This window comes from Hemibagrus wyckioides, linkage group LG13 (assembly GCF_019097595.1).
Source record: "Hemibagrus wyckioides isolate EC202008001 linkage group LG13, SWU_Hwy_1.0, whole genome shotgun sequence".
Classification (NCBI taxonomy): Eukaryota; Metazoa; Chordata; class Actinopteri; order Siluriformes; family Bagridae; genus Hemibagrus; species Hemibagrus wyckioides.
The window spans coordinates 4,473,092-4,486,668 of record NC_080722.1 but is presented as its reverse complement, the minus strand read 5'-3'; the positions used below and the strand labels follow the sequence as shown (position 1 = coordinate 4,486,668).

General features: G+C 41.7%; 1 protein-coding gene across 1 annotated transcript in view; it reads left to right on the top strand.

The window, feature by feature from the left end:
* Window positions 1-13,577, top strand: part of ca10a (carbonic anhydrase Xa) — a 228,034-nt gene that overhangs the window by 191,374 nt on the left and 23,083 nt on the right. The window lies entirely within an intron of this gene.

Sequence of the window (13,577 nt, the reverse complement as noted above, 5' to 3'; positions counted from 1 at the left end):
ATGAACGAACTAACCAACCAACCAATGGATGGATGGACAAATGGATGAATAGATAGATAGGTGGACAGATGGACCAATAGATAGATGGATGGATGGATAAATGGATAGATAGATAGTTGGGTGGACGGATGCACTGACTGACCAATGAATGGATGGATGGACAAATAGATAGATAAATAGATGGATTGATAGATGGATGGATGGACAATGGATGGACAGCTTTACAGAAGTATAGAAGTTTATAATTCAGTTACTATTTATCTCTAACATTTATCCCTAATGAGAAGCCTGAGGCGATGGTGTTGAGGAAAAACTCCCTGAGATGATATGAGGAAGAAACCTTGAGAGGAACCAGGCTAAGAAGGGAACCTCATCCTCATTTAAGTAACACTGGACAGAAAATAATGTAACTGTCCTTTCTTCAAAGGTTTTTATTTACATGCAATTGTGCAACCAAGAGCACCTGAGGAACTAATAGGTCGGCGTAGTTCATTATAGACCTAACATTAACTCCTTGACTGATGCAATGACAGTTCAAAAATGGCGTGATAGTCTCCGAGTGGTTCTATCCACGGCAGTCCTCTGGGTCAGGGGATGTCCATGTCGATCTACCCACAGCAACACTCGGCACCACCAAGCGACGAGACTCCATCCAGGGGTAGAGTGGTCACACTGGAAACTCTGGAACACTGGGAGCTCAGGAGTGGGACCCTTTCAGCTCTAGGGTTCTGTATCAGTCCCAGTGCTGTGATCCCACCTGCCTAACAAGCTGAGATAAGCAAAGAAAAGAGTTATGTATATGTGACAAATAAAGCCTTCTTCTCGCTTTCTACAGTTCTGGAAAGTTCTGAATAGTTGCCACCTTTTAGCCGCCTGATTGTCTCTCAATTTAGTTTTGGCTCCTTGCATGTTGTCTATGACTTTCTGTGTCCTATTTTTATACCAGTAACAACTCCTACCTTGCTCCCACTGGGGAGTCAATTACACCGTGCCGAGCAAATTTTCTTACGTCGGCGTATGTGTTTTAAGGGTCTTTTATCATGGCTTAGTTTCTTGAATAGGTACAGAAAGATAAGCTACATTTGGAGTTACACAGAAGAGTTGAAAGAAAGCTCAGGTTAGTTAAATATACATAATGCTCGATGTCTTCCTTTGCTACTTTTTTTTCCGTTGTTAAGCAGACATAAGTAAATTGCCATCATCTAGCTGTTTCCACCTAAAACGAGCCTGTGTAGAATTTCCTCTCCACTCTTTGACCTGTTAAATCCACAGCTCCGTGTAAAGCTCTTCCTGGAAGAGCTGCAATTAAGAAAATTGCCGACTTTAAAGATACATTGTCAGGCTCTTTGCTTATTTCCGCCGCCGCGTCTTTCACGCGATGACGGCCGGGGAAGAAAACTCAATGCTAATCTGCGCGTTAGCAATTAAAACTGTCCCACCGTTGGCATTAATGACAATTTCCAGGAGCTGGATCAATTTGAAATTGAATTGAGTCCCAGGGGTCAATTTGCATTTCGGCGTGATGATGCGTGGGCAAAACTAAAAAAACTCCTCTCGGCTTGCTCTAATTTAAAGTAGCGGATCTATAAAAGGAAATTAAATGAAGGGAGGAGGAGGCAGAGTGGAACAGAAGTCTCTCCGAATGGGAATCGCTCTGCATACCAATCAGGTCCGTCCCAAACACTTTAGCTACGCGTCACCTTCAATATTGGATCGTCAGAGAAGTACGGAGATACGCGGAACGCCTCCTTTTTATGTTTAGATTGCCGTGTCTCCGTCTTTGTGCTGTTTTTTTGTTCTTTGTATTTTACTGTTCAAACACGAACGCCGCCCACCAGCATCCGAATGAATTTAACTCGGAGGATACGTCCTCGTTCTCGCCTGTGTTTCCATCTCACAGGTGAGGCTGATATTTTATTCATCGACACGCATCTATCAGCTAAAATAGCACGTCTTGTCATTAAGTCGAATGCATTACACTTAGCCTTCATTCATTGCTCTCAGTGGGATGCTCGAGACGATATTAAAATCATTTTTTGTAATGCTTCGAGGCTGAAACGCAGCCAGGAAGTTGGTTTGACCTTCTGTAGTAATCAACACTGGACCACATGCAGGGATGACAATTTGAAAACTTTTTGCTAACTTCAATTTCCGTAAAGGTTGGACTCGAAATAACTGTAGAATGTGTTGTTGTTTTTATAGTCAAGTGATAACTATAAATGCATTACAGTGTATAGAGATATAAAGTGTGAACTTGATGCCTTAGTATTTATAACACTTCATAATGCTGAATAGTGACAACAGTCTTTTATCTGTTATTTATTACTCTGTCTGTTAATCATGGCATAGATTTGACTTTATTATTCAGTGTGTAACTGAGGAACATAATCTAAAAAAATAAGTCTCGCTTTACTTAGAAGCCATTAATGCTGCTTTATACCGCTGTATAAATGATTATAAATCACGATGTAACATATACACAGTATAGCATATATATAATCCACGTATTATTTATGTGGTTTGTTAGCCTTTTGCTGCGTTCACACAAACAGAGGCTCGCAGCGACAAAGCAATTTATTTTAGATGAGAGCTGACTGGATGTGAGTGTTTCCTTTCTTTATTGCTTCATTCCTTCCTTCCCTCCTTCCAGTCTGTTTGTCTTCCTTCCTTCCTTCTTTCCGTTCTTCCTTCCTTCCATCATTCTTTCCTGTCTGTCTTCCTTCCTCCCTTTCTTCCTTCCTTCCATCTTTCCTTCCTTCCTTCCTTCCTTCCTTCCTTCCTTCCTTCCTTCCTTCCATCCTTCCTTCCTTTCTTCATTCCTGTCTGTTTGTTTTCCTTCCTTCCTTCCTTCCTTCCTTCCTTCCTTCCTTCCTTCCTTCCTTCCTTCCTTCCTTCCTTCCTTCCTGTCTGTTTGTCTTCCTTCCTGTCTGTTTGTTTTCCTTCCATCCTTCCTTCCTTCCTTCCTGTCTGTTTGTTTTCCTTCCTTCCTTCCTTCCTGTCTGTTTGTCTTCCTTCCTGTCTGTTTGTCTTACATCCTCCCTTCCTTGCTTCCTTCCTGTATGTTTATCTTCCTTCTTTCCTTCTTTCCTTCCTTCCTCATTCAATCATTTGTTTGTTCGTTTGTTCCTTCCTTCCTTCCTCCTTTCATGTGGGCGTGTCCGTCTACTGAAACTTTTCAACTGGCAAATATGGAAGGATTGTTGAGTGAAGACCATAGACCTCACATGATCCTTCACCTCATGTCATCACAAAATGACAGAGATATACAATGCTGAGGTTTATGTACATATACACACAGAAAATCTCCCTCCAGAATTTTTAATTGTGCAAGAAAACTGATTCAGAATGCTAGTTTCAGCATTTCAGCCCCACCCAGTGAGATACATTGTTACTATGGAAACCAGTAGTAGGAGAGGAGAAGTGGCTTGGTAGTACAGTGACTGGAGAGTTGTAGAGATAAAAACATTGTATGTGTGAACTGAGCACAAGACGTCGCTGTGAATGAGCTGTTACTATAGAAACCTCTGTTATAACCATTTGTAATGCATAATAAACACTGCTAAAGTGAGATGTGTTTTATAGTTAACAAAAAACTGGATGAATGTAATTTTGCAGTAAACAGTAGATTGTAGACAGAAAGAAAGAAAGAAAGAAAGAAAGAAAGAAAGAAAGAAAGAAAGAAATGAAGGAAGGAAGGAAGGAAGGAAGGAAGGAAGGAAGGAAGAGCCAAAATAGAAATGTACAAAAGAAAGGAAGGAAGGAAGGAAGGAAGGAAGGAAGGAAGGAAGGAAGGAAGGAAGGAAGGAAAAGGCAAAATTGAAAGAAAGAAAGAAAGAAAGAAAGAAAGAAAGAAAGAAAGAAAGAAAGAAAGAAATGAAGGAAGGAAGGAAGGAAGGAAGGAAGGAAGGAAGGAAGGAAGGAAGAGCCAAAATAGAAATGTACAAAAGAAAGGAAGGAAGGAAGGAAGGAAGGAAGGAAAAGGCAAAATTGAAAGAAAGAAAGAAAGAAAGAAAGAAAGAAAGAAAGAAAGAAAGAAAGAAAGAAAGAAAGGAAGGAAGGAAGGAAGGAAGGAAGGAAGGAAAAGGCAAAATTGAAAGAAAGAAAGAAAGAAAGAAAGAAAGAAAGGAAGGAAGGAAGGAAAAGGCAAAATTGAAAGAAAGAAAGAAAGAAAGAAAGAAAGAAAGAAAGAAAGAAAGAAAGAAAAGGCAAAATAGAACTGAAAGAAAAAAAGAAAGAATGAAAGGAAGGAAGGAAGGAAAAGGCAAAATAGAATTAATAGAAATGAAAGAAAGAAAGAAAGAAAGAAAGAAAGAAAGAAAGAAAGAAAGAAAGAAAGAAAGAGAAAATATTACTAACTTTTTATTGGTTTCTATGTGAAGTTTCCAGCGATGCACAGGGAACAGAACTCTACCGGCTCATTCGTTCATCATTTCCTCCTTCTCCTTTATTTCCTTCTTCTTTAATCAGAAAAGTCTGTGTCTTCCTCATCGTCTTCATCGTATTCATGCATCTGTATTAACATTACAATCATTTCTGGATATGATGTCCTCAGTAAGTTTGATCTCATTTACTTTCTCCCCAAACTTTTATTCCGATCTCTACATCTGTCACTGAGATGATCTGGAACTCAGGAAATGGTAAAATGTGTGAGAAAGTGTTGATGATAAAAGCCACGGCTCCGGTGAGATCTTTAAACGATGAATGGGAGAGATCAATTCTTCTGCTTTCTCCTTCCATTCAATACGTCCAGGGACCATAAACCCAATCTCCTCACACACACCATATGCTTCTCTAATATGTTCATATCTCTGCTGTTTCACTGGCTTCAGTATTACACAGAGATGGTATTAGATTGCAGTCCAGACACTCATCATCATTAGAGGAAGGAAAATGAGCAGTGACTAATTAACCAAAATAAATAAAGCGGTCAGAACTCAGGATCAGAGTGACTGATAACTGCTGCAGATTCAAATGCTTTTACATATCATACACTAAACATGATATTAAATATCATTCCTTCTTCCCTGTCTCTTTGTCTTCCTTCCTTCCTTCCTGTCTGTTTGTTTGTCTGTCTTCCTTCCTCCCTCCCTCCCTTTCTTACTTAATTCCTTCTTTCTTTCTTTCTTTCTTTCTTTCTTTCTTTCTTTCTTTCTTTCTTTCTTTCTTTCTTTCTTTCTTTCTTTCTTTCTTTCATCATGTCTGTTTGTCTTCCTTCCTTCCTTCCTTCCTTCCATCATGTCTGTTTGTCTTCCTTCCTTCCATCCATCATGTCTGTTTGTCTTCCTTCCTTCCTTCCATCATGTCTGTTTGTCTTCCTTCCTTCCTTCCTTCCTGTCTTTCTTTCTTTCTTTCTTTCTTTCTTCCTGTCTGTTTGTCTGTCATGCTTCCTTCCTTCCTGTCTGTTTGTCTTCCTTCCTGTCTGTTTGTCTGTTTGTCTTTCTTTCTTTCTTTCTTTCTTTCTTTCTTTCTTTCTTTCTTTCTTTCTTTCTTTCTTTCTTTCTTTCTTTCTTTCTTTCTTTCTTGGCATTTAAAATTTTACTTCCTTCCTAGCTGTTTTTCTGTCTTTCCTTCCATCTTTTTGTTGTTCATTTATATTTTGCCTCATCCTTCCTTCCTTCCTTCCTTCCTTCCTTCCTTCCTTCCTTCTTTCCTGTTTGTCTTTTTTTCTTCCTTGACATAACAGTGTATTAACACTGTGTTATAAAATATGGAAGGAAAGAAAGAAAGAAAGAAAGAAAGAAAGAAAGAAAGAAAGAAAGAAAGAAAGAAAGAAAGACTACAGACTGGAAGAAAAATCTGTCATTATGTTGAAAGCTTTATGACAGGTGAGATGAGTCTTCCTTAATGTTCATGAAGGATTATGAACTGTCTGTGTAGTCTCATAAGCAAAAACTCATAAGAAAAAGCCACCATGTAGCTGTTTGTGTTCTAGCTGTTTTAGCATGTTCACTCTCATAAATCTATTACGCATCATCGTGTTTTATCTCTGATCAGGATTAAAACCGTGCAGCATCACGATCTCAATTATGTCACATGTCTGTGAGCGGTTTCTCTACCACTTTATAATCTCTGCCCATTACACCAAATGCGTCGATTAGCAAATCCGTGATGAGATCTGTGAACAGTGTGAGGTTTTCACGAGCCCCGCTTCAGACGACGCTTGTTTTCCGTCTCCGGCGTGGAGAGCGTCATAAACATGCCGAGTCCCCGCTGTAATTACTGCTGTTGTCAGGGGCAGTGTGGGATGTTGTACATAAAACTGTCAAGTTAAGAAATTAAAGTGCAGCAAAGCATTTACTCTCATGATTTCAAATACATTAATACAAATTACACCATGAGATGATACAAGCTTAGAGAGAGAGAGAGAGAGAGAGATTGAAAGAGTGTGTGTGTGTGTGTGTGTGTGAGAAAGAGAGAGAGAGAGAGATAGAGAGAGATTGAAAGAGTGTGTGTGTGTGTGTGAGAGAGAGAGAGAGAGAGAGAGAGAGATAGAAAGAGTGTATATCTGTGAGAGAGAGAGAGAGAGAGAGAGAGAGAGAGAGATTTTATGGTGTTGTGTGGTGGAGAGTGAGAGTGTGTATATGGTGTGGTGTGGTGGAGAGTGAGAGTGTGTATATGGTGTGGTGGAGAGTGAGAGTGTGTATATGGTGTGGTGTGGTGGAGAGTGAGAGTGTGTGTGTGGTGTGGTGGAGAGTGAGAGTGTGTATATGGTGTGGTGTGGTGGAGAGTGAGAGTGTGTATATGGTGTGGTGTGGTGGAGAGTGAGAGTGTGTGTGTGGTGTGGTGGAGAGTGAGAGTGTGTATATGGTGTGGTGGAGAGTGAGAGTGTATATATGGTGTGGTGTGGTGGAGAGTGAGAGTGTGTGTGTGGTGTGGTGGAGAGTGAGAGTGTGTATATGGTGTGGTGGAGAGTGAGAGTGTGTATATGGTGTGGTGTGGTGGAGAGTGAGAGTGTGTGTGTGGTGTGGTGGAGAGTGAGAGTGTGTATATGGTGTGGTGTGGTGGAGAGTGAGAGTGTGTATATGGTGTGGTGTGGTGGAGAGTGAGAGTGTGTGTGTGGTGTGGTGGAGAGTGAGAGTGTGTATATGGTGTGGTGGAGAGTGAGAGTGTGTATATGGTGTGGTGTGGTGGAGAGTGAGAGTGTGTATGTGGTGTGGTGGAGAGTGAGAGTGTGTATATGGTGTGGTGTGGTGGAGAGTGAGAGTGTGTATGTGGTGTGGTGGAGAGTGAGAGTGTGTATATGGTGTGGTGTGGTGGAGAGTGAGAGTGTGTGTGTGGTGTGGTGGAGAGTGAGAGTGTGTGTGTGGTGTGGTGGAGAGTGAGAGTGTGTATGTGGTGTGGTGGAGAGTGAGAGTGTGTATGTGGTGTGGTGGAGAGTGAGAGTGTGTATATGGTGTGGTGTGGTGGAGAGTGAGAGTGTGTATGTGGTGTGGTGGAGAGTGAGAGTGTGTATATGGTGTGGTGTGGTGGAGAGTGAGAGTGTGTGTGTGGTGTGGTGTGGTGGAGAGTGAGAGTGTGTGTGTGGTGTGGTGGAGAGTGAGAATGTGTGTGTGGTGTGGTGTGGTGGAGAGTGAGAGTGTGTGTGTGGTGTGGTGGAGAGTGAGAGTGTGTATGTGGTGTGGTGGAGAGTGAGAGTGTGTATATGGTGTGGTGTGGTGGAGAGTGAGAGTGTGTATATGGTGTGGTGTGGTGGAGAGTGAGAGTGTGTATGTGCTGTGATGGAGAGTGAGAGTGTGTGTGTGGTGTGGTGGAGAGTGAGAGTGTGTATATGGTGTGGTGGAGAGTGAGAGTGTGTATGTGGTGTGGTGGAGAGTGAGAGTGTGTATATGGTGTGGTGTGGTGGAGAGTGAGAGTGTGTGTGTGGTGTGGTGTGGTGGAGAGTGAGAGTGTGTATGTGGTGTGGTGGAGAGTGAGAGTGTGTATGTGGTGTGGTGGAGAGTGAGAGTGTGTGTGTGGTGTGGTGTGGTGGAGAGTGAGAATGTGTGTGTGGTGTGGTGTGGTGGAGAGTGAGAGTGTGTGTGTGGTGGAGAGTGAGAGTGTGTGTGTGGTGTGGTGGAGAGTGAGAGTGTGTGTGTGGTGGAGAGTGAGAGTGTGTATGTGGTGTGGTGGAGAGTGAGAGTGTGTGTGGTGTGGAGAGTGAGAGTGTGTATGTGCTGTGGTGGAGAGTGAGTGTGTGTATGTGCTGTGGTGGAGAGTGAGTGTGTGTATGTGCTGTGGTGGAGAGTGAGTGTGTGTATGTGCTGTGGTGGAGAGTGAGTGTGTGTATGTGGTGTGGTGCAGAGTGAGAGTGTGTGTGTGGTGTGGTGGAGAGTGAGAGTGTGTATGTGGTGTGGTGGAGAGTGAGAGTGTGTGTGTGGTGTGGTGGAGAGTGAGTGTGTGTATGTGCTGTGGTGGAGAGTGAGTGTGTGTATGTGGTGTGGTGGAGAGTGAGAGTGTGTGTGTGGTGTGGTGGAGAGTGAGTGTGTGTATGTGCTGTGGTGGAGAGTGAGAGTGTGTATGTGGTGTGGTGGAGAGTGAGAGTGTGTATGTGGTGTGGTGTGGTGGAGAGTGAGAGTGTGTATGTGGTGTGGTGTGGTGGAGAGTGAGAGTGTGTATGTGGTGTGGTGTGGTGGAGAGTGAGAGTGTGTATGTGGTGTGGTGGAGAGTGAGTGTGTGTATGTGGTGTGGTGCAGAGTGAGAGTGTGTGTGTGGTGTGGTGGAGAGTGAGAGTGTGTATGTGGTGTGGTGTGGTGGAGAGTGAGAGTGTGTATGTGGTGTGGTGGAGAGTGAGAGTGTGTGTGTGGTGTGGTGGAGAGTGAGAGTGTGTATATGGTGTGGTGTGGTGGTGAGTGAGAGTGTGTATGTGGTGTGGTGGAGAGTGAGAGTGTGTGTGTGGTGTGGTGTGGTGGAGAGTGAGAGTGTGTGTGTGGTGTGGTGGAGAGTGAGAGTGTGTATATGGTGTGGTGGAGAGTGAGAGTGTGTATGTGGTGTGGTGGAGAGTGAGAGTGTGTATGTGGTGTGGTGGAGAGTGAGAGTGTGTGTGTGGTGTGGTGTGGTGGAGAGTGAGAGTGTGTATGTGGTGTGGTGGAGAGTGAGAGTGTGTATGTGGTGTGGTGGAGAGTGAGAGTGTGTGTGTGGTGTGGTGTGGTGGAGAGTGAGAATGTGTGTGTGGTGTGGTGTGGTGGAGAGTGAGAGTGTGTGTGTGGTGTGGTGGAGAGTGAGAGTGTGTATGTGGTGTGGTGGAGAGTGAGAGTGTGTATGTGGTGGAGAGTGAGAGTGTGTGTGTGGTGGAGAGTGAGAGTGTGTGTGTGGTGTGGTGGAGAGTGAGAGTGTGTATATGGTGTGGTGTGGTGGAGAGTGAGAGTGTGTATATGGTGTGTGTGTGGTGGAGAGTGAGAGTGTGTGTGGTGTGGAGAGTGAGTGTGTGTATGTGCTGTGGTGGAGAGTGAGTGTGTGTATGTGGTGTGGTGGAGAGTGAGAGTGTGTGTGTGGTGGAGAGTGAGAGTGTGTGTGTGTGGTGTGGTGGAGAGTGAGAGTGTGTGTGTGGTGGAGAGTGAGAGTGTGTGTGTGGTGGAGAGTGAGAGTGTGTGTGTGGTGGAGAGTGAGAGTGTGTGTGTGGTGGAGAGTGAGAGTGTGTGTGTGGTGGAGAGTGAGAGTGTGTGTGTGGTGGAGAGTGAGAGTGTGTGTGTGGTGGAGAGTGAGAGTGTGTGTGTGGTGGAGAGTGAGAGTGTGTATGTGGTGGAGAGTGAGAGTGTGTGTGTGTGTGGAGAGTGAGAGTGTGTGTGTGTGGAGAGTGAGAGTGTGTGTGTGGTGGAGAGTGAGAGTGTGTGTGTGGTGGAGAGTGAGAGTGTGTGTGTGGTGGAGAGTGAGAGTGTGTATGTGGTGTGGTGGAGAGTGAGAGTGTGTGTGTGGTGGAGAGTGAGAGTGTGTGTGTGGTGGAGAGTGAGAGTGTGTGTGTGGTGGAGAGTGAGAGTGTGTGTGTGGTGGAGAGTGAGAGTGTGTGTGTGGTGGAGAGTGAGAGTGTGTGTGTGGTGGAGAGTGAGAGTGTGTGTGTGGTGGAGAGTGAGAGTGTGTGTGTGTGGAGAGTGAGAGTGTGTGTGTGGTGGAGAGTGAGAGTGTGTGTGTGTGGAGAGTGAGAGTGTGTGTGTGGTGGAGAGTGAGAGTGTGTGTGTGGTGGAGAGTGAGAGTGTGTGTGGTGGAGAGTGAGAGTGTGTATATGTCAGTATTGCTGTTCTCTGGAGGCTGGTGTCATGTTTACTGCATGCTGAAGAGACTCCAGTCAAGCAGAATCGTTTCATTTCTTCCTTCATTCTGTGCTGAAACACAGAGACGTCTCTGAGCTAAGCGCTATGGAGAGTGTGGGGTTTAGTCTCCCAGAGGAAATACTGCTGAATATATATATGTAAAAAAAACGAAAAAGAAAATCTCTGTAAGAAAAAAAAGAAAAGTTCAGGAGTTGTATAGCAGGGTCTCGAGCTGGAAAAAGGGGGTGGAGCCTGGTGCTAATCTAATCTAATCTAATCTAATCTAATCACACTAATTAATGTGAACAATTCTTGTCTTTTTTTATAGAATACACCTGTCCTGCCTGTGTGTGTGTGTATGTGTGTGTGTGTCACTGATTTCAGTTATGGGAATTAATCCAGATGTGAAGCTGCTGTTTCCATCCTGAAGTACATCATTGTCTTATTCCTCTGAGATCACAAGTTGACAAAAATCACATAACCTTATTACACACACTTTATTAATCTGTTTAGATTTGCTATAACACTCCACAGTGGTGGTTGATATGAAGCTCATATGAAAGCAGACACTCAGGACTTTTGGAATTTGTAGTGTTTCAGAAGGATTTCTGTTTTTAGCCGACTATGGACGATATATTCATAGAACAGTTCCAATAAAAAAAACAAAAACAGTTATTTGTGTTTGTATTTGTAATGTAAAGAGCCAGTTTGAATAGTCAATGGGAAGCTATACTGTACATTTCAAATGAGAAGCAATTTGTACACATAACTGATATCTGATATTATTTATTTATTTGTTTGTTTGCTTATTTGTGTGTATAAAATTTGTGACAACGTTTTCTGTCATCATTGTACTTTTTGTGTATTTTTATTTTTTTATTTTTTGTATTTATTTATTTTTATTATTTATTTATTTTTTATTTCTAAGGAAAGGAAAGTAGAGACTAAGGATAGAACATATGTACTGTATGCTGTAAGCAATACTGTAAGATAGAGCCACCTTTATTTACACAATATTAAATGTAATTATATAAATGTTAAAGGCATGATGGTCATGCATAAATTTAAAAATGAAAAGGTTTAGGATTTCCTGTTATTATATATATATTATATATATATATAATATAAATATATATATCTTCAGGTGAGATAACAGAATCTCTCTCTGCTTTGTCTTCTTTTATTTCTATATCTATTTTTAGTTCTCTTATTCTCCTATAATCGTGTTTTTTATTCCGTACACCATGTTGAAGAAGGAGGAAAAAAAATCCAGTGGGCGAATTTCATGTCTTTTTCAGCATCAGCACAAATTCATAGTAATTTAGCACACTGACAGACATTATTTTTCTTTCTCATATTTAACTCAAAGCCCTAAAAACAAACAAATTATGAGTAGCTTTGAGCTATCAGGTGCTCAAAAAAAAAAAAAAAAAAGAAAAGAAATGGCGAAATTGGGCTTACAAAGAAATACTTCGCCCTTTTCCAGGGTAGGTCCGACACCCTGAGGTAACTCTCTCGCTCCACACTAGTAATCCTTTAAGTGCTGCAGCACATTGCTCTGTTCTTCTTCGCCTTTGGCACTCTAAGCTAGGTCTCTCTCTCTCTCTCTCTCTCTCTCTCTTTCTCTCATTTGCTTCCTTGCTCTCTCTCTCCCACCTTCACCCCATTGATTTTTCAGGGGTTCTATAAAATATTTACAATGTGTGGGCCGGGCTCTTTCTCTGGGAATTTGAAGAGGGAAAATGATTTTGAAGTCGAGTGGTAAAAAAAAAAAAAATAACAAAAAGAGAGAGAGAGAGAGGGGAGATGAGGAGGGAGAAGGAAGGAGCGAAAAGAATGAAACGAGAAGCAAAGATAAGAAGCTACGGAAGCCTTTCCTCGGAGTCACGCTCGGAATATCAATGGCTCACTTTGAAACTACTCCAGAATATAAATAAACACTTATAGTGATAAAGATCGTTATCTTCGGGTGCCTTTGTAATGCCGCGCTTTCACTTTAAAGCCTCGCAAGTCAATCAATTGCAAACTGGTCTGGCCCGTCTGAGGCTTTGAAGAGGTTCCGAGTCGCTTTTTCTTTCACTTCCACTCCTTTGCACTTGTAGTGTGTTGCATTGATGATCCGGTATCGTCGTATCATATTATATAAGGGAGCACAATGCTTTAATTACAGCCGCAAGCTTCGCCTGTTTAAACCGGCCGGCACGCTCGGACTATAACAAAGACTCAAAGAATGAGATGTTATTATGAAGGCCAGATTGAAATTTATACTTCTCTGCTTCACCCTTCATACAATTCAAATACAATTTTTTATTATTATGATTTATTTTTGTGTATATCATTTTATACAAACAGCTTTACAGAAACCCAAGGTGTACATTGGATATAATACTAATGAATTAAGTCCACACTGAAAATATCAAATCACAATCAAAGACGTTGCATTTTAATGGATAAAATTATGAATTACTTGCAAGTCTTTAAGCTGTATAGAGCGTATTTCTATACATGAGACCATCAAATTAACAAATAAAAAAAATCAAATTATCATTTCATTTGACCTGTCTTGTGGCTTCATTATTTCAGACAATATTTTAGAAAATATATGCCACAATATAATAAGATCAAGTGCTAGTTTATATTTTATTATGCTTGAATAATTGTGAAAGACTGTGAACATTGGAAGTCTTTATTATATATTATTATTTATTTATATATTTAAATATATATATATATATATATATAGTATTTATTGTATATTATTTATTCATTTATTTATTTATTTATTTATTTATTTATTTATTTATATTGAAATCATACAGCACAGAAAAATATTTTCTGTCCCTTACTTTTTCTGTCTTAATGCCAAGTGCTTTATGTAAAAATAAATAAAGTATTATATTTACTTTAATGAATGTGATCATTGAAGTTAGGACTTATATAAAATTCTATATATACACCAATCAGGCATAACACTATGACCACCTACCTAATATTGTGTTGGTCCCCTTTTTGCTGCCAAAACAGCTCTTCATGCACTGTGTATTCTGACCCCTTTCTATCAGAACCAGCATTAACTTCTTCAGCACTTTGATCAACAGTAGCTCGTCTGTTGGATCGGATCACACGGGCCAGCCTTTGCTCTTCACGTGCATCAATGAGCCTTGGCCGTCCATGACCCTGTCTCCGGTTCACCACTGTTCCTTCCTTGGACCACTTTTGATAGATAGATAGACCGGGAACACCCCACAAGAGCTGCAGTTTTGGAGATGCTCTGATCCAGTGGTCTAGCCATCACAATTTGGCCCTTCGTCAAATCCTTACGCTTGTCCATTTTTCCTGCTTCTAACACATCAA